The sequence below is a fragment of the Manacus candei genome, unplaced genomic scaffold (assembly GCF_025592945.1).
Source record: "Manacus candei isolate 608988 ecotype Guabito, Panama unplaced genomic scaffold, ASM2559294v1 h1tg000054l, whole genome shotgun sequence".
Taxonomy (NCBI): Eukaryota; Metazoa; Chordata; class Aves; order Passeriformes; family Pipridae; genus Manacus; species Manacus candei.
The window spans coordinates 1,698,789-1,721,042 of NW_026138102.1; positions in this window are offsets into that span (position 1 = coordinate 1,698,789).

The window sequence follows — 22,254 nt, forward strand, 5'->3', positions numbered from 1 at the left end:
GAATGGATTTCATTTGGATATCCATAAACTCATACAGCTTGTAAAGAGAGAAAAAAGCTATTCAAATCCCAAGTATTTTGAAAATAGGCATCCCCTCCCAAACCAGAAGAAAGTATTCAGTGAAACTGGCCTTTTGAGGCAGATTTAGGGGCACAGTGAAAACAAAATCATCCCAAAGTCTGAGTCCAGTACAAACACTGTTGTCATGCTAAACAATATTTTTCTGTTGTTCTTGTCCTTTCTTCGTAGATAGTCACCTTTCACTACACTATATCAATACTTATAAAATCTGATGGGCCTTAAAACGTGCAAAAAGGGATTAAATTAATTGAGCAGAGATCTGAGGAGTATTTTGCATTTTGTACAGATTTAATATGTCCCTCTGTGTTTAGTGTCTCTCACCCAATACCAATCCACAAAGTTTCTACTGGAATTAATAAATCTCTTTAATTTACTTACTTAGAAGAAAATGTTTAATAGATACCACAGGAATTTTGCAATTTGCTCTATTTCTGATGCTGATTAATAGGAGACCCTGTAAAATGTATAAATAATTTCTAGTCTTAAATTAGTGTTCTCTCCTACTTAAATCCAGGGGATAGATGGAGGCTCGGAATATTTCATTATACCTGTTTTAGTCATAGTTATTTCTTGATTGAGCTTCATATTAAAAGTGAAATAGAAGCATATTAAAGGATGGAGATGAGAGTCATTGTCACTATCTCTAAAGGACAAAAGGGTGCCAGACTATAAAACTATTTGGGCTATCTAAAGTTGCTTTGATTAAACAGAAGCATGAGAAATGCTTTTAGGCTTAAACAGCTAAAATCAGAGGAAGTGGAAAACAATCTAATAAACTTAGCAGGAAGTGGAGTATCTTCTAACTCTGAGGGAAGGCTAACCAGTTATTAATTTTCTACAGTGAGTTATAATATAAAATAAAGTATCGAAATACTCTTCCTTTAAAACCTAATTTGTCTTTAAGATTAACTGAAATATTTTTAGTTTTTTTTTTAAGGAACAGCTGCTTTTTCTGTTGGTGGTGCTTGAGGGCGTTTACTCGAGTCATTTATTGCACTCATATTGATGCTGGGGGCAACATTTACTGAACTTTAGTTGAGAGGTAGGAAATCTCACCTGATTCAAGCCCAGCCTAGACCTGTACAGACTCAGAATATTTATTGCACATCTTTAACTGAAACAAAACTGAAACCTGAAGGAGAAACCTACGCATGACATTAAAGCTGTGACTGTAACCGGCACCAAATTATCCTCTTGTTGGTAGTGTAAGAAAATAAGTGAAATCCTAATTCCAGCTGTAGAAATGGTATTGAATTTTTGTCAGCTTTGTCCAGAACAGGCTCAGACTCTTTGGTGGGGCACAAACGGGAGGTTTGATTACTGTTGCACAAAGAGAATTAATGTGAGGCTCTTTTTTTTCCCTCGAGGATTTCCAATTTTCTTCCAAGAACACAGAAGGGAAAAGTTATTTGGGATCAGCTGTAGGACCTGGTAGGCCCTGATTTACTGAAGGTATCTGCTAGTTTCTTGGAGATAACACTCAGGATCTGCTGATTTCCTCTCTCTTGAGGTGTCAGGTGCTATCAGACCTGGCCAGTCAGTTTATTTCCAAGGAGAGGATGAGAGAGGGTAGGGGAATACACAGATCTTTCCAGCTGCTGCAATCCCTATCAGCCTGGAAGGACTATAGGCAATAAATAGTAGGATAAAACATATATGGCTGCAGTCCTTAAAAGTTCTCCTTTAAGTAGATGACAATTCTTAGTAAGTTATTTAAACGATCACACAGGAGGGATTGGTGGTTTCAGGGGGTGATTCATCTCAGTTTAGGATAGATGTCCAACATAAGTGGGATGAACTACTCAACAGACCCATTATGTCTTTCCGAAGCTACAAAGGGACAAAAATAAGCAGATGGTTCAGACAGACAACTCAGCCTACTGAAGTTACTTGAGAAAAGTCTGCATCCTCACATGGATTTAGGAGCTCAGGAGTAACAGGGAGCAGAGGCACCCTGCTGCATTAAACTCACTATTACTCAGCAGCCAGTGCTTAATTACCTAAAAAAGGGTGTGCAAAACTTGCACAAGCATTTGCAATTTCAGAAAATAGGATTCTCCAGTTGGAGAACAGAACTAAAAGTATCCATATATTTACATAGAGACTGGTGGAGTACACAAAAAAACCAAAGAACTTCATAATTCAAGCTGACTTCAAAAGTTTGGACATCAGGAAAACTAAAGATTATTTGTGAAACCTGGGTCTTGAGATGTAATCTATTTTTCTGTTACTTCCAGTTACTTACATGTTTCTTTGTGTTCATTTCTAATTAAACCCTGAGTGTAACAGTAGTATTTTAAAGAGTATTGAGGGCAACTGGAAATAAGGTCATGGTCAATATTCTATCGCTACATCTTCTAATTAACCTTTTATTATATTAGTCTGTCTTGTGCCAGGGTGCACTAAAAGGCACAGGGTCTGGGTCACCCCAGAAGGTGCTTGCAGGACCCTGTCGCACCAGGGAAAGGGCAGGACTATCCCTGGGGTCTCCAGGAGACATACAGAGAGTCTCCTGGGGCACAGACAAGGGCTGCATGCACCCACCCAAATGTATCCTGGAGCTGCCCAGGTCTGTGGAAAGGCACCAGGGAGTCTTGGGCCACCCCAAAAGTGGAGCGCAGCCCATGGACCGGGCCAGGGGCCATGCTAGCCCAACATGGGACCTCCAGCCCATGGCAGAAGAGCTGAAGGCCCAGGCTGGAGGCGTATGGAGGGTGCTGGGGGACATTGTCCCTGCTGTGGCACAGCTTGTCCTGGCCCAGCCCATCCTGGTCCAGCCCTGGGGAGCCCAAACCTCCTGCGGCTCAGGCCCATTCCTGGTGGGAGCCAGAGAGTGGACTGAGATATCCCTCTGCTCGGAGCCTCTGGCCTTGCCTGGGCTTCCCAGCCCACTGGATGCAGGCAAGGGCCTTGGGACAAGGCCCCTGTTCCAGCCCGTGGCTCACACGGGGGCTTGGCTGGGTTAAGAACTGGCTGATGGTCGAGCCCAGGGGGTGCTGGGGAATGGTGCTGCATCCACCAGGTGTCCGGTCATGAGTGGTGTCCACAGGGATCAGAGCTGGGCCCAGTCCTGTTTAACATCTTTACTGATGATATGGATGAGGAGATTGAGTCTAACATGAGCAAATTGTTGAAAGACAGCAGGGTGGGTTGGACTGTCGATGTGCTGGAGATATGAAGGCTCTGTAGAGGGATCCAGACAAGCTGGATTGATGGGACAAGACCATGGGCATGAGGCTCAACAGGACCAAGTGTTAGGTCCTACACTTTGGCCACAATAACCCACTGCAGCTCCAGGCTTGGGGCAGAACAGCTGGAAAGAGTCCCAGCAGGAAAGGACCTGGGGGTGCTGGTTGGCGGCAGCTGAACATGAGCCAGTGTGTGCCCAAGTGGGCAAGAAGGGCAAGGACATCCTGGGCTGTATCAGCAATAGTGTGGCAGCAGGACCAGGGCAGTGATTGTCCCTCTGGGCTGGGCACTGGTGAGGCCACACCTCCAGTGCTTTGTCCAGTTCTGAGCCTCTCAATTCAGGAATGACATTGAAGTGCTGGAGTGCATCATGAGAAGGGCAATGGAGCCGGGGAAAGTTCTGGAGCACAAGTCCCATGAGGAGCAGCTGAGGGATCTGGGAGTGTTCAGCCTGGAGAAGAGAAAGCTCAGGGGTGACCTTATCACTCTTTGCAACTCCCTGACAGGAGTGTTCAGTCACAGGCTGTCAGTCATCCAAGCAGATGAGATGACAGTGCAACTCCTCAGGTATTCTATCTGAGTGTGAAAAAAAATCAGTGCAAATAAAGTTATATGGGGTGCATTCCAACTTCAGGTTTTAGCTTTTCTTTTAAAGTTAGCAGCAATATATTTTCATTTCACTATGTAAAATATATTCTGGTGGACATTTTTGGTCAATGGCAATATTATATATACTTTTAACTATTTTAATTATTGTTATATTAAAATTAGACACCCTGTTCCAGTGAGTGTGAAGATATTTCTTAGGTGACAGGATTACCTGATTTATCTCTAAAGTCGCTCCACTTTTAGCACTCAGAATCACTGAAGTTATACCTGCATAAAGAGACTTTTCTGCACTGCTGTGGCTCTAGTCATTTTTGCTGCTGAATGGCTTCATCTTAGAAACTTAGGCACTTTTCTGACTGAGATATTGCTGGTCATAAGGTGATAATGTGATCTCTGAGTTAGTCCTCTTGCACACTCCAAGCTCCCACTTTACTCTCAAGGCATTGTGCTCAATCTCACAAAGGCCAAAATTGGTAATTTGAAGATAAACAGGGAACAGATAAGAATGATGAGCTTCAGATGAGACACCAAACTACCGTAGAAAACTCTGAAGTCTTTATTTCTGCATAACTCTATGGTTTCTCTGGCCCAGCCTTAGGATTCTTTCCTTCTTGTTTACCTTTCCAGGCAGCGGAGATAGACTTGGAAAATTTTCATGGGCAACTGAAAGCTATCCAAGGTATGAATCATTCTGAAGTGTAGATTCTTCTCACTTGAATTTAGATGGAGCACAGATCACTACTCCCTCTCACTAGGTGATTTAGTTAACTATTGGAAGTTAAATGGGATTAATCTATGTCTGAATATTATTCTGTGTGCTGATAGATTTCCAACAGGTTTTTGGATAGAGACTCCCATAGAGTGAGTCCAAATTTTCCTATGTCTAACATTTAAGAATAACAATTCCTACAAAATTCTGCATTTGTAGACTGGAATTTTAACTTCACATCACCTTGTCTACTGCTGGAATCTAGCAGTCATTAAATTATCCTACCTGTGAATTCATAAAAAATAACAGCAACCAAAAAAAAATCTCAGCACCCACTGAGATTCCACTGTCTTCAGATTTATTTGGAAGCCCACCATCAGTTCCAGACCTTGCAAATGTTGGTGTAGACATAACACAGTCCCCTTTTCTCCAAGCTCTTCAAAGAAAGAAGCTCAAATCTTTCTTTTGTGTTCCTCCTTCTAGTCTTTTTCTTTAACAGTCTCCATTGTGAAGAGGTCACTTTGTGATATTTTAAATACCGCTGTCATATCTTTTCATCCTTCTACTTCTCCTTCTAGCCCCATCTCTCCCAGAAATATTGTACCTACCTCCAAACTGCTGTTCTGTTTATAAAAAATCATTCAAGTAGATTGAATCAGTGACCTCTAGATCAACCTGTCTATCCCTTAGTAATACTTTTAGATCTTTTTTATATGTTTTTGTCCTCACCATTTACATGTAAGTGTTAATACTTTACTACTTATCTTGTTCTGAATGCAAAGGATATCACAGAGAATCATCACAGACTGGTTTGGGTTGGAAGGGCCCTTAAAAATCACCTCACAGGTAGGGATGGTACCCCCCAGATCAGGTTGCTCAGGATCCCATCCAGCCTGGCCTTGAACACTTCCAGTAATGGGGCATCCACAACTTCTCTGGGCAACAACCTGTTTCAGTGCCTCACCACTCTCTAAGTTAAGAATTTTGTACACAGACATTTGAAATGCAAGTCATTTTATCTAAGCTGAGAAAATCCTTCCTTTCTTCCTTTTCTCCCTTTTGTTTAAAGCCTGGTGAATCCATCAGCCTTTAGAATTCTGCATAAAAGAGTTTGCTATTGTTGCTGCTTAAATAGGAACCATTTAATCATTGACTCTATTAGGAGACTAACAGGAACTTGCTATTCTTTAATTTATTTGCAGACTTTTGCTCTTGCTAAGTGTTTTTGGTTTAGTGTTCTGGAACTAAATCATTAGCAAAGGTGCTCAGTAAGGCCTGGAGGAACAAATTACCTGTTGAGGTAATTTTAATGCTATTTTATAATGCTTTTTAGTTGTGTGTAGGAGGAGAGACTGAGTTGGGGGTTTTAGGAGATTTAACCACTCCTGAAAGTGTCACTGTTTGAATGTATGGTCTCAGTTAAATTATTTGAGCCAACATTTTCTAATTTGCATGACTAAATCAAAGTATGTAAAAAGGGCTTTGTTTTCTCAGGGGTTCAAAGGCTGCTGCTCTTACTTCAGTTAAAAAGTAATTGATCCTGAATTAAATGTGTAACTTGCAGAAGAAGAGACCAATGGTGTAATTTTTGTGTGTCTGTTGTGCCTTTAGTGTATAAAGGCAGTGCACTATGAGCTGTAATTCCTTCCTAAAACTCTAAAACCTACAAGATAACACTTTGATATTAAACATGTCCAATGTTAAAAATATTTCTATCACTTAAATTTGGATCTGGAATTCATCTAAACTTTTTCAGTTTTGAAAACTGATATAAAGCTGTTTCCCCTGTTATTTTTTTCCTTGTCAGATATAATTAAGTTTAGGATTCCTGAAGATGTTCTCATAGACCAGACAGGAAGGTGGTTTCCCATGAATATCTTACCCAGTAGTACCAGAATTACAACTCTGTTGTGATTTCCATATCCAAGGGATTTAAGCTTAAATAAACAAACATCTTGGTATGAAAAGGTATCTGTGCTAAAATTAAACTGTTTCAGAGATTCAGCTGGCAAATTTAAATGTAACTAGACTATTCCCATCCTTGTCTTCCTGGTGTGTGGAACCTCCTCTGCTTGTTTTCCCAGACAACAGTGATTCCATTATGTTACAGTTTTTACAGCTCTGAATCCCTCAAAGACATCCAGTAAATCATGATCTCTACACAGCAAAAATGGGCTGCATTTCTACATGAAGACAGAAATACGCTTTAGGTACAGAAACTCATTAGACAGAGATTTAGACAGATCTAAATCTTAAATTTAAGATTTAGATAGGGAAAATCAACCTGGTAGCACTGAATGGGCCACTGAGGTTCTTAGACTTGTAACAGGAATGTCTTAGTACTCTTATTTGTATTCCAGACCTGAAAATAGTTCAAGGATTGGTTGGATACATTGCTATAGGTTCATCTGAGTGAAAAATAGAGGAACAGAAATAATAGGAGGTGTCTCAGATTTTCAGGAAATGGCATGAATAGGGGCCCCCAGGGTGTTACATCAGTGTATTTACTATACAGTCACAGGCCCACTCATTAAAAGGCCATTAAGCAAATTAGAAAGTGGTAACCACTCCTCACAGCCTGTTGTTTATTTGCAGGTCAATGTAGGCTAATAGAGCTTTTTTGTTCTTCACAAACACTTCTCATGACATTAACAAATTCCAGTAAAAATCTAGTTCATTTATTACCATTTCAGGCTCACTGGAAGAGATAAATAGGACATTAAACATGTACAGAAGTTTAAATTAGCAAAATCCCATCTGTTCTCGTCCTTCCTCTAGAAAAGCAGGAGCCTACAATCCATCAGTCTTGTGGCACCAGCCAAGCAATTAAGGCTGCTGACACAGTCCTTTCAGAGTGACACGTTGGAGCTGAATGCAAAGTGAATTTTGGAATGCAGCACAGGCTCCATGGAGGAAGGGGGGTGAAATCACACAGGCTTTTTCCAGCCCTTTTCCACCTCAATAGAGCATTGAAATGGCAGTTGAGAAGCTGGGAAGACACTTTGGCTCACCCCAACACCCCAAATTACCCAGTTTTAAAGCTGAATCCAATTCTGCTTCAATAATAAGGACTTTTCTACAGAGACAGAATTGTGGGGCGAAGTAGTTAATATTCCTGACATTACAAAAAACACACCAAAATTATCCTATAAATGAAACCCACATGTCAGGTATCACATATGAAGGAGGATTCAGGGCTGAAATAGCTACAGGAATGGTTTTAAAATGGACTCTCATAGTGATTTACTACAAACCCTGCAGTCCTCCGTGGGATTATGCAAGATTTGAGCATGCAGTGAAATCCCAAGAAAAAAGAAAATGTTCCCACAGTATCAGATCCTTGTTGGCTTAGTTTTCCTGACAGCTGGGAACTGGAATTAACAACCAGCACCTTTCCAGCACATGAGACAGCCTCGGGAGCTGAACTTGAACAGCTCAAGTGCTAATACATTTCATTTCAGTCAGGGCGCAAGTAATGTCACATAGAATTATGATTTCTCAATTTAGGAACTTCTATTCAGCTTTCTATGGAAATTTTGCTATACTCAATTAAATAATCTTTTCCTAAGAACAAGATTATGGAATCCTACTCCTAATGCAACTCTGTTAAGGAATAAATTATATCAAGATGATATAATTTGCATAGATCTGATTTGATTTAGATGGTTTAGTTCCTTCACTGTTTTGAGGGAGGACTTGAAATCTAGCAGGTCAAACCTCTGTCAGAGATTTACCCGTATTTCTCAGATGAAGAATTAAATTATAAATCTTTTGATTTTAGGACAAAACATGAGGAGATAACCTTGAGGCAGGGACAGGCTTAAAGGCAGAAGAGGACTGATGAAGAGAAAAGATGGGTTTATGGAGATGCATTTGGTCCATGTTGGTTCAGCCTGTCCAGCGTTTTCTACATAAAGAAAGTCAGAAACAGAGCAAACTCTGACTGTTTCCAGATCTACCCTTTTATCCAGAATGATAATTCTGCTGTTTGGATCTTTCCCCCTGCAGAGGTCCCAACTATTTTATAGCCCAGCAAAGAAGGAAACAGTTCCTTCCTTATAATCCAACACAGAAAAAGTCAAAATCTCATTGATCAGAATTATTTTGGGCCACAGTTGAATTGCCATTCAACTTAGTGAGGGTTACAGCAGTGACATAACAGGAAAGTGATGAGTGGATCAGGTTGATACTTAAGGCAGCCAAGCTTTGGTTCCTTGTAGAGGGAAGGGAATGGGAGAGAATAGTAGGTATTTTATTGAAACAATTACAGAAGAATACTAACTTTGTCAACTTCACCCCAAAGTAAATAATAGCAAAATAACCATCATCCTTGTTAGGTGACGCATTTAATCTACATATTCCAAGTGTTTTTCCTTCTTTGATAGCTTGGAGTGAAAATGGTATCCCTGTGGGATGTGGGAGATATGAATATTTTAGTCATGCCCTGACAATAGATGTGATAATATCTCTGATGAAGGAGAAGGTGGAACCCATTTGAGGAGTTATTGAAACTTGTCTACATGTGAACAAATAACCCTAAGCTATATTTATGGCCACTGAAGAGCTGGAGTTTAAATCAGTTGTGTAAGCAGTGGCATCTAGTAATAATGCTTTAAGGTTCCTGAGACATCAGACAGATAAGGCACCAGACATTTGGGAGACCCAAACCATTTTGGACTACTAAATGGACTCCAAAACTGATATTCCAGGGCATCTCCAACAGCACTGATGCTTTTGTTGAGCTACTATAATTGAGGTTATAGTCAACAGAACCGATAGACTTTAGTGTGCAATTCAAGTCTTCCTAAGGTAGGTCCCCACACACTGAATCAGAGGAGTTGTACTCCTGCCATTCTGTTGACTCAATGTCCTCCAGCTACAGCAGAATCTCAGATAAGTTGGTTTAGCACAGACACTCACACTGTAGGCTTCTGGATTTAGTGTGGATGAATCCTGCTAAGATTGAATTCAGGCAGTTTGAATATCTCCTTCTGAGCAATGGTCACACAGAGAACTCAGCTCTAACACTCTCATCCTGGCTCTGACTTGATTATATTGGACCCCTTTGTTTTTGTTATTACCTGTTATCCTTGGCGGATACCCTGTGATTAATATGGAGAAGTGTAACCCTTGCTGTGATTAACTTGTCCAATTCTAGGGTTTGGCTCAACAATATCAGTTTTTCTGCCAGCCCCAAGCAAATATTATAGAAGACATGCTGGAAATGATACTATACCCCATAAAATACTGAGTTTCTGTTTCATATTCACATCTGAATTGAAAATATTGGTCTTCTTAGATAGACACTGTATTTCTTCCCTCTACCTTGCCAGAAGCGGGCTCAGGGAGATAATGACCCTGGCCTTAGAAGGCCACATTATTCACCTTGAACAGTAGCAAGTAATGCTGTTTCAGTGTGTTACTGTACTGCTTCCCAGGCCTAAATTACCTGGCAAACATAGATGGATGAGCAAATGGTCTTCAGTGTGAATTGATTCTCCCTCCGGAAGCTTTGCATGTTTGTGTCTCTGTGTTTGAGTCTTCCTTCTTCCTCCTGATTATTATAAAAAAAGCCCTTTTTCCTCCACATAATAACACAGTTCAGCAAGGAACTGAAAGATGGATGCCTAATCTAAGATGAATGTAATGCTAAAGGGAAAAACCTTCTGATTATTTTGTGGAAGAAGAGAGAAATGATTGAGAGTGTCAGAGTCCCTCTTCTATTCCCCGGAGAGCACAAAAAAAACATCCATAATACCTTACATCATTGGAATGAATTCTCTTCTAGACTTTTTGTGGTATTCCCATGCACTTACAAACCCCAGAGCAAGAACTAACATAGTAAATAGTGTTGAAGAGCAAGTTTGGAAGGGGATGCAAACATGAGAGTTCCAGAACTTCCATGCACTGTCCATTCCTATGGCTGCATCTATGGCCAGGAACACAGAGTTGGTTTTGGAAGAGTCAAAGCATGAGAAAGTGCCGGAGATGCACAGAGGAGACTAACAAGGCACTGAGTGCTCAGAGAACTGAGGTGCTCATTTAGCACAGATTGGATGACATATAAATGGCACCACCTCAGAATTCGGCTTGGCTCCATGCTAGCCAGGGATATTCCACATTACAGAACACCATTCCCAGTGTATAAACTGGGGGAAGTTGTCTAGAAGGGACTGATCATTGTTTGGGGATGGGCTGGGCATCAGTCAGTGTAGTGAGCAAATGTATTGTGCATCACTTGATTATTTTTTATAGAGTTTTATTTTTCTCTCTTTTTGTTCCAATTGTCTCACTTTTCATTAAAATTATTGTTAATTACTTTATTTCAGTTATTAAACTGTCCTTGTCTCAACCCAAAGGTTTTATCTTTCTCCCATTCCCCTCCCCATCCCACTTCAGGAGAGGAAGTGAGCGAGTGCCTTTGTAGTGCTCAGTTGCTGGCTGGGGTTAAACCATGGCAGTCAACTATTCGCTTTCCTCCTTCATAAGTGAAAATATGTTAAAAAGTATCTTCTATGATAGCACTTATTTTTGGCAGCTGGCCAGGGAGTTCTGAGACTGCAAGGCAAGGTCTGCATACTGTGAAAGCAGAACTGTGCATGCCAGCACGGTCAATCCTCTTAAAAACCTCATAATTCCCAGCAATTTTACCCAAATTCTCACCCAGCCGACGCTCAGCCGTTATCTCCTGCAGCATTAGTTAAATGCCCAGCCTACTCAGAGGTTGGTTTTGCTGTTATAACTCAATGGACTTTTCATCACATTTATTGCAAATGTCTCCTTCGGATTTTCTCTAAAAATAATGAGGGTGAAATTGAAAATACAATGAGAGCCCTGGTTAGCAGAACATCCCTCTTATCTAAGAGCTCTGGGATCAGTTATATGACTACAAAATCTAGCACGTGTTGAAAACTCAGTGCATTTATTTATAACTGTGGGTATCCATATAAATCCCCTGGCTCCAATCATGCTCAGACAAACAGCCTGAGGCTGTATTATTTTATTTTTAAAGACATGGCTTGCTGTTCAAACACAGTCAGCAAAACACGTCCTTGCTGCTTAATTTTCCTCCTTAAACTGCTGGGAGTGTTTTAGCAGAGGTCATATTTTGATTACATTGACTATTAGTCTGGATTAACGGGAGCAGAAGGAAAGGAGAGGTTGGAAGGCAGTCTGGGTACATGTTAAAAATACTGAGGTGAAATATCTTTGCTCTCTCACTTTCTGTACAGAAGAGAAGGAGCACAGCACACGTTGCATTAACCTTGTAGTGCTAAAGATTGAGCTTCCTGCTCCTTCCCTGGAAGGAGAAACACCTTTGCCATAGAATCATGGAATCATTCAGGTTGGAAAAGACCTATAAAATCAAGCCCAGCTCTCAACACAGCACCACCACCACGTTCACCATTAAATTATGTCCTCAAGTGTCATATCCATATGGTTTTTGAACACTTTTAAAAATTCTGACTCCACCACTTCTCTGGGCAACCTGTTCCAATTCCTGACAATCCTTTCCATGAAGAAATTTTTCTCTGAAATCCAATCTAAACCTCCCCTGGTGCAACCTGAGGACATTTCCTCTCACCTTGTTATTTGTCATCTGGTAGAAGAGGTATCCTCTAGCAGCAATGGTCATTCACATCTGTTCAGCACCACCAGCAGATCAAAACCGACACCTTTTTCTTCAGAATTTCAACCTCAGAAAGTTTGATTTCTAGAAAATGAAAAAACTGTATATTTTTCCACATGAGATTAAAAATGCTGTCTAGTATCATCAGTTATACTTCATTAATGTACAATATATTTTATTCAATACTTTCTGCACGATAGAAAGGACTCCATACAATGGTAATGTCAAGATATTAATTTAAAGGGAAATTTAAAGGAGTGTTTTCTTTATTGAAAAGAAAACATTTTGACTTTGTCAGAACTATAAGATGAAGTGATGATGGTTCATTTTATCATTTTCATGTTAAAAATGCCACAGAAATAGGGCACATTTCTTTGAAGTGTTTAGATTAAATTGTATTTTCTGCTGAAAAATTGTCTTGTCAATTTTTCTTGTGGCTGCTTTTCCTGCTCCTTTTCCTCTTTTTGTCCTATGTGTGTAAGGTTGCCAAGCCATTCTTCCCACATAAAACTATCCAGTTTTGGGACATGCATTTCAGAGAGGAAGAGGAATAGTTTTTAGTGCCATTACTCATATAGTGGTACATTACATGATTTGAGTACAGATTTGTACTGTGCTCATACTCATTAAATTTTAACCAACCCAGGACAGATATAACAACTCAGGCCCCTAATTTATAGGGCCTTGACATGGACCAGGAGCTCAGTCTCAAAATAATCATACAAACACAGAATTTGGGTTGGAAAGAATCTTAAAGATCATCCAGTCCCAACCCCCCTGCCATGGGCAGAGACACCTTTCACTACCCCAGGTTTCTCAGAGCTCCATCCAACCTGGCCTTGGACACTTCCAGGGATGGGGCAAACACAGTTTCTCTGAGCAACCTGTTCCAGTTCCTCACCACCCTCACAGGGAAGAATTTCTTCCTAATATCCCATCTAAACCTGCCCTCCTTTAGCTCAAGGCCATTATAATCTGTAAATAACATTGTTGTTTATAGCCACTTCAGCCATATTTGGAATATGGGCCAATTTCAGACAAATTAACAGAGAAGCAGGAGTCAAAAACATTATATTCTTAAACATTTTGTGAAAATAACTGAATGAAAGGGAGAGAAGTGTTAATGTCCCTGCTCAGAGAGAAATTGCTCCATTAACTGAATGTTTTGCAGACATCAAGGGATCCCTTCAGGATCCATAAGGTCAGAAGAAACCTTTGGCACTTTGGTTTTTTTATGAACCATTTACCGAAAACACATAAGACAAAACAGTTCCCCAGCTGCTTCTATTTATACAGCAGACAGGCTGGTTAATCCTCAGAGTCGGGAATGTCATATTTGCATTTCCGTAGTTGCATAAGAGTATAATTAAAACTGAACTGTAAAGTTAAACAACAATGTACAGTTAAAATTGCCTGGTATTACAAATAACATTCACAAGTTGGAAAGCTAAGGAAGCCTCAGGGGTGTCAAATAATCTCCAGGACCTTTCCAATATTTACAACTCCTCCAGACTCACCAGGATGCCAGTTCATGTCATGACATCTCGCCGTGAGCAGCACCCTCTGTGCATGCTGAGCCCGAAGTATCCTCACTGTGGTGAGTTAAAGGTGCATAAGCAGATCATTATTTGTCTGCCCAGGCGAACAGGGTGAACTATGCTGACTAAAAGTCATCCTGATGTGCCAGAAGAAGAGTATGACATTGCAAGAACAACATGAACTCGTAGAATGGTTTTCTACTCCAACCCCGTGCAATGGGCATATATACGATCATAGAATCATAATAATATTATCATATGACATAATCCCTGAGTTTGAAGGGACTCATGATGATCATCAAGTCAAATTCCTGGCCCTGTGCAGAACAGCCCCAAGAATCACACCATGTGCCTGAGACCACTGTCCAAATGGTTCTGATTGAACCATAGGAATAGGTTCTGATTGAACCACAGGAAATGGTTTTGGTATGAACCATAGGAAAATGAAGGTTGGTGGTCAGTGAACTGCTAAAGGTTAGAAATATCTGACTATTGGAGCTAATGCATTTGTTCCCAAAAGGTAGGTTATAGAGCTCGACAGATCATCTCTGATTTTCCTGGAATATTCAGAGAATGAAGAGGAATGGCACAAAGACACAAGAGGTGGTGAGAAAGGATAATATAAAGGCCTAATTTTAAACAGATTTCGTGCTCAGCAGCTGTATAAGCACTCATAGGAAATCCCATTGCAGATTTTGCAGTGGCAAAAAATCAACAGGCATTTCTGGATGCAGTTGGACATAGTTCTCCTTCTTTTCTGTGCAAGTTTGTACCTAACTTTGGCATAAATTCCCAAGTGATCAGGCAGCAGACTTGAAATAAATTCAAGAATTTTACACAGTTTTACAGAAAATGAATAATTTACATAGTTTTACACAAAATGCATGATTCAGTCATGGAATTCATTGCCAGAGGCTGTTATGTAAGGCAAATGTACACATAGACTCAAAAAGGAGCAAATTCACAGAGAAAAGGTATACCAGCAGTTGTGAAGTCTGACGATTCACATTCAATCAGCTTCTTGAGCAGGTCCAAATCTCTTCTTTGAGTAATATTAACCTATACCTGCTTTCTTTCTGATACTATTTCCATCAACATCTATTACATTCTTCTTTCAGAGCCTGAATATTGGGCAAGAGGGACTGCTGACTGATCCAGTTGAGCAGTTCTCACACAGTTTTATTTGCAAATGCAATCCTTGGAATTAAGAGAAAGAAACAATTTTATGAGCAGAGGCAGCATGACAGCACTACAAGCAATTGTGAAATGTTTTCCACTAAAAAGCTGAAAATTAAGAGCTCTGTTGTTTGCTTTCTAGCAACTAAATGTTCACATTTCAGTAGGAAGCTAATTAAAGAGGAAAAAAAAATCAATCAAATGAGCTGGTGAAACAGTTGCTCTCCAAAAAACACACATTGTCCCAAAATAAAGAGTTTTTTTCTTGCATAAAATAGGAAAACCCAACCCAAACCAAAAGAACTACCACATACATATTTTTTTTCATGTAAATACCTCAATGAAGTAATAACAAATTTGCACTTCACATCCCTGTCTAAATAAATATTGAGGAATATGCAAAAATTAAATAATCATTGTTTCCAGACAACAGGGAGGTGATCAGAGACAGCCAGAATGGGTTCACAAAGGACAAATCGTGTCTGACTAATCTGGTCTTCTTCTCTAATGGAGCAACTGGGGGACGAGGGAAGAGCAACGGATTTAATCTACTTGATTACTGTAAGGCCTTTGCCACAGTCCCACACAACATCCTTGTCTTTAAGCTGGAGAGATACGGCTTTGGTGGATGGACTATTCTCTGGATAAGGAATGGCTGGATAGATGTATCCAGCTGGAACAAGTGTCCTATGAAGAAAAGTTGAGAGAAAGATGTCCTTGCCTGTGGCAGGGGGGTTGGAACTCCATGTTTGTCAAGGTCCCTTTCAACCCAAGTCATTCTGTGATTCTGTTAATTGGTCTTGTAGCCCGGAGAAGGCTCCAGGGAGTTTTTATTTGCAGCCTTTCAGTATAAAAAGGGGGGTTACAAGAAAGGCAGAGGCTTTCACCAGATTCTCTAGAAACTGTAAAAGAGGCAACAGTTTTAAGCTAAAAGAGACTTAGATTAGGTATAAGGAATATATTTTTATGAAGAGAGAGATGAGATATTGGCACAGGTTGTCCAGAGAAGCTGTGGCTGCTCCATCCCTGGAAGCATCCAAGGCCAGTTTGAACAGGGCTTGGAGCAACCTGGGATAGTGGAAGGTGTCCCTGCCCATGGCAGGGGGCTGGAAAGAGATGTTCTTTAAGATCCTCCAACCCCAACCATTCTCTGGTTCTATGATTCTAATACACATGTGGGAGGTTGAGGTTTTTTTGCAAGGGAGGTGACTTCATGTGCTGAATTAGAGTCATATCTACGATTGGCTCTCTCTGATCACCTTCCCGTTGTCTCAAAAATTTGTGCATATTTTCCTAACATTAATTTAGAGAGAGGCATGAAGTGTAAATTTGTTATTACTTCATTCAAATATTGACATGAAAAAATTAATATTGAGCTCCTCTGCTTTGGTTTGTAGCCATACATCAATAATTGTTGATGAAATCAGAGACAGCAGTTAAAATGTCCCAAAGCAAAAACTGTTCAAACACTTAATTAGGTCCTCTATATTTCCTAATTCCTAGTTAATATTTCTATATTATATAACTCAGAAGTAATTAAAAACCTAGCCTTCAGGACATGCTTGACCCTTTCATTTTAAAAATCAGTGAAGAAGTGAAAGAAGCAGTAATAAGAAAAGCTGTAGTGATTATGAAAGTTAATAAATAATGTATTCAAATAATATTATAAAAATCTACTGTCTTGCACAAAGATATGTATGTAATTTCAATGATTAAACAAATTTCCACTTTGGGCAGGCAGAGGAGAGAGAGAGAGCAATGATGGTCATTGGCTCTGCTTGGGAAAAACCCCTTTTAAATAATAAAGTAGCGAAACCTCATTATGACAATTGACATGGGAAATGAGTATTGCATAATTCCCTTCCAACATAACCCTGCTCCCGAAGGACTCTGGTGTGTTAACCCACATTTTCTTTACAGATGGGTTTTGGAACAGTTGACTTCTCCAGAGAACTCCAGTGAGTGACCCTCATTATGCTATAAATTTTTTTCTGGCAATCTTTATTTTCAGTGACCTTTGGGGTATCTCAGGGCTCTCATTTGTCTCCCAAATAGAATTAAATAAATTAGGGAGGTTCAAACCAAACATTTTATTCTACTGACTCTGCAAAAGAGCCACTGATCCCCTCAGTTACCTTTTTTCCCTTATATAAGTGGTACTATAGAGTTTCTCCAGTAAAAAGAAATTGCTGTTATTTGAGGTGCAGGCAAGGGAGTAGATGTTTTAATCACAAACAGCAGTAACCTTAATAGAAAGCCGGTAAGATTTTTATTTCCTAGGTGACTGGAAAAAAGCAGTTGGTAAGAGAGAACAAATTTTTAACAGTTTCTAAACTCTTTAAAACTTTTCAAAATTCAGCAGTCCAAAGAAGCCATCCCAGCAGCCATTCACACTAAAATGCCAAAGGCATCCATTGCAATTCTTAGTGAATCTCAGGGTTTAGGAACTTGTTCAGGACTTTTAATTTAATGCTGGACGAGCAAAGAAGCACAAGAGGTGCTGAACTCCTGCTGAGATGGAGTTTTACAGTGAACACCAGAGGGGTAAAATTAATAGTGTTGAGTGGTAAAGGGGATTCAAAGCTAAAATGTCTTGATGAAGCAGCAGAACTGTGAGGGCTCAGAGGCCATACCAGGTAGGAGTATCCAACCACCCAGATTGGTAACCAGTATCCTAAATTTTTGCATGTTTTACACCCTCATGATCAAGATAATGATGCAATGAAAACAGCATTTTTTTATTCTCTTACTGTATGGTCTCACTGTCTGGTCCTCACTCTTTCTACTCTTATTCAGCTTCAATCTGCCCATGCTTTAACTTGTCTCAGCATCCCAATTCCTGAAAAATATTTTTCAAAGAAAAGCAGTTCTCCCATCTCAAAGCCTGCAGAAACCTGAATCTGTGCCTCTGTGCAGAAGGCCAGGTTCCCTCCAAGACGAATTAATGTTATTTATATACATAGACAAACATGGAAAACATGCACAAACAGGCTATGCCTGGGGCAGTGGAGCTGTTGAAGCTTATTTTCTACTTCACTAGGGTCCTAAATTCTTGGTTACCTAATAAAGCATAAGGCTTTATTAAGACTTTTTCCAGTGTTTGGGATTTTTATAAAGCCCCTTCCCTATATGGATTCTCTAATTAGGGATGAACAGATATTGCATCTTTCTCTGGACAGGGCCATTGATGTTATCTCTGTTCTCTCTTGTCACCTCTTCTCGTGATTTTTAAACCTTTATGATTTTGGTCGCTCTGTGAAATATGTTGGCTAAAGCTGATGATTTTGAAAGTAAATTGGTCAAGAAGACTGAAAGATAAGAATTAAGGGTATTTTTCTAGCTTTACTGTTGGAATTTCCTGATCTGTTGAGATCTATCTTTGAAAAAAATGTTTCTTCATGGAGCAGATACATGAGCTGGTGCACGAGATCCAACTGGAATCAGACATGGAAGAAGAAAGCTAATAGAGCTGGATTCCTTAGGTTATAGATTCACATGGTTCCATTAAAATCAATGGTCTGGGAGCTGCTAGCTGTGAAACCTTAATATAACTACTAACTCCCACATGCCAAACCATCTGACAAAGCTAAGGAACAATCTTTCTTTAAGATTTGGGTGTATTCCCAGCACACTCTAAGAAATAAAGTAAGATGTCTAAGTTAGTTGTGATCTCTGTCAGGCATCTCCAGAGGATAATTTAGCTGTGCTAAAACACCTGCTGGAAGTGCTTCTTTTTCTCCTCTGAGTATTTGGGAAACCTGGTAACTAATTTAGGCTAGGCACGTCAAAATTAGTTGTCCAAAGTTAGGTGAGATAACTCTCTCCTCAAGCAGTCTCTGTTTTATAACAAGCCACCTTATTATGCACAGGAATGCATATCCTTCAGGGCAAGAAATTCAATACAGGTGCTAAGAACAACAATTTATCAGCCTGTTATCTGTGACTTCGAAGGAGTGCACATTACTATTTGTGTCTGAGCTCCCCTGAAGGAAAATTTTATAAGCAATTTATTTTGTACAGGGAGAAGCAGTGTCCTGACACAGCTTGAGGGGATGACAAGGATCATAATATATAAATAATACAATCTATAAAGATGAAACATTTAGAGGGATTAAAAATGCAATAAAAGTCCAGAAATAGCCATTTTTTGGACATGAGCAGGGAATTTTGCATTCACCTTTTTTACATACACAGATCAAATGTGCAGGCTGATTCACCACCCAATTACTGTGGGTTTAGTCTCCTATTGAGTGAAACTCTTTAGCATGTGCTGAAGTTAAGAAGTTATGTGATGCCACTGGTGGAAAGAGGCTCTTGAGTGTTTTTATTGAATCTGACCTTGCAGTAAGACAGGTCTAAAAGATGGTTCAAGAGGTCATGTAGTTCAGCCATGTTGTTCAGCCTGTGGACTGTGGCTTCAGAGAATTTTCTTAATTGGAAGGTGATCTGAAAAACAAGCACAAGCAGTTTAAACACCAGCGCAGACACTCCTGTGTACAAGGAAGCAGATCGAAGGGAAAGGGCTTAAAAGTAATGAATGAACTTTCAGTAATAAACACATCCTTATTAGGTGGATGGATAAACCCCTTTGGCAACACAGCATAAAACAAACTCTTTTTCACTCCCTAGAAAATATAATCCTCCAATGGTATCACCGAACTGTTTCCCTTCCTGTAATGATCTCATCTATAACTAAACATTATGTTTATCAAATTCACCAGGGGTCAAGATTAAACCAGCTGCAGCATTGTCTGCTACTTAACCATCCTCACTAACTGAAAGATTTTATTTAGGTCCAACTAAACTTTTGCCATCGCATCTTTTCTCTCGATTTTCACCATTTTTAGCAAAACCGATTCCATCTCTGTCAATGTTCCCTTGAAAGCCGTGTGCTGTAGACCTCTGATCACCCCCAGTGCTGCCTTCTGGCCCCTCTCTGGTTGATTTACATTTTTATTGAAATTCCATGCCCAGAAATGAATGCAGATGTTCACCTGACAGCTTTCCAGGGCCAAGCGGAATGGAAGGAGTAGCTTGATGTCCTCCCTTCCTTGTGACAGCGTGACACTCTGACTCCTGCTAAGCTCTTGATCCACTCTAAACCCCCCAATCCTTTGCTGACAAACTGCTGCCCAGGGTGTCACTTCTTTACTTGTATCCCCCAAGTTACAAAACAATGGGTATGATTCACTCTGTTGTCATCAGCTGTAGAGTAGCTGGAATCCAGCATGCGGCATAATAAGCTTGTTGGTCTCAGTGGTCATCCTGGAAAGAATCATCTATTTTAAAGGCCAATACTACTCCTTCCTCTGACAGGTATCTTACATGGGAAGGTTGTTTCTTCCTTGAGGAGTCAGTATTCATTAACTGTGAGGGATCCAGATGACCAAATCAGACCTGGGACTTCATGCTTTGGTGATTCACACAAGGTCAGAGTAAATCCAAACTCAACTGTGTAGTTTTGTTCTTGTCTCACTGAATCACTTTCTTTTTTCTTTCTTTCTTTCTTTCTTTCTTTCTTGTACTAGTTCATCAAGGTGATTTTGAATTCTAATCTTGGTATCTGAAGTATTTCTAGCCTGGTATTGTCCCTGAGCTTAGGAAACAAACTCCATTTTTAAGCAGCCAACACAAGAAATGCACAATGTTAACTGACAGACCCAGAAAATTACTACAACATCCATCCTTTCATTTGGATAAAGAGTCACTGCTCCCTTTTTTCACTCAGCAGCAGCTTCATAAAGGGTTCTGAAGGGAGGGGAACATTTCTCTGAGCTGATCACACAAGAAGTAAAGGGTGACTGCCCAGGATATACCCTAGAAATGCCTTTGCTCTCCCCTCTCTCTGTCTCCTTGCAGTTGACTCTTGTGGCACAGGGGAGGGTGAATATCATAAACATGGATTTAAGCACTCCATAAACAATGATATTCCTTTAATGGGGAAAATAATGGCCTCAGCCCTGTCAAACGTATGTATTTTAAACCAGTCATATGAAAATAAATCTCATTTTAGCACTACCGAAGTCTTCTCCTGGAATACTTAATCCTGGCTCCCATGGCAGCTCTGCCATGGGAAGGGCTGCAGAGCTGGGCCCACAGGCAGCAGTCACAGGTCGGTGTTGTTCTATTATTCATTGTTAGGTAGTCAGTAAATTACAGAGAGGAGATAGATGCCCCATTTTATGAGGCAATAACAGCCTGGATTTTAGCAGAGAACAAGTCACTTTGTGGATCTGGATTTCAGGCATTAAATCAAGGCCCAGTTGTTCAGCTATTATTTATATTTTATGGGTATTGCCAAATAATTCAAAAAACTGTGATTAATGCAACCCATTTCAGAACCTCTCCATTGTACCACAACAAATTAGCAAGGGTCTGTCTGAGTAGTGAAAGTTGGTGTAGGAGAAATATCCATCCCCATTCCTTCTTTCTAAGGTAGTAGAACAATCTTAAATATCCAAGTTTCCTTCCATGTTTCTTCCTCTAAGGGTACTTGATTCAACAGCCCTGAAAGAGATGGGAATTCTCATGGAGAGAGTGGTCAGGCACCTTCTGGGACTTGTAGCTTCAGGACTTAATTTAATTTGACTTTGCTGCAAGCTGTTTCTGCTCTGAAGGGGAAACTCATCCTGTTGCTTTCAGTGGTACATAAAAGGTCACCTTGTTTTCCTCAGACTTCCTCAAATATGTTTTCAAGTGGCATAATTCCACCTATTTTCTTCTGGTAGAGCTTTCAAGTGGGGAGAGAAACACAAAATTTACCCCAAAGTCCACACACATTCACAGTGATAACATCTTGATGATCAATCAATCTTGCTCCAGATGACAGCAATACCTGGATGATGGAAAAACAACCCTTAATTTACTGCTTGAAACTTACAGATTTAAGATGAATTTTAACAAACTGGTCCTTCATCTGTAAATGTTCAGAAATTTTTGCTTGGATGTATTTTATGTTCAGTTACCCATTTGACCACTGAATTAAACATTTTTTCGTTCTCTTCCCAGTTGACCTCAAAATGTCCTCAATGCTCAGATATGCACAGATTTTTATCTGCAGGAAATGTTGCTTTAAAGACACTTTTCAAAGCTATCACATCTACTTTTTCATTTAGTGAATACTTCTGAGGGGGAGTGCTATCAGGATTAAGGCTTGTGCACTGACTGAAAATACAATAATTAGTCAATTCCTTTCTCTTCCTTCTGTTCTTCCTCCACCCTGATTCATAAATCAGAATAGAGAATTTATTGAATTAAAAAATTCCCTGTGTAAAAACAAGATCATCTTAATTTAGTGTTTTTATGGTCCCTCCATGATGCTG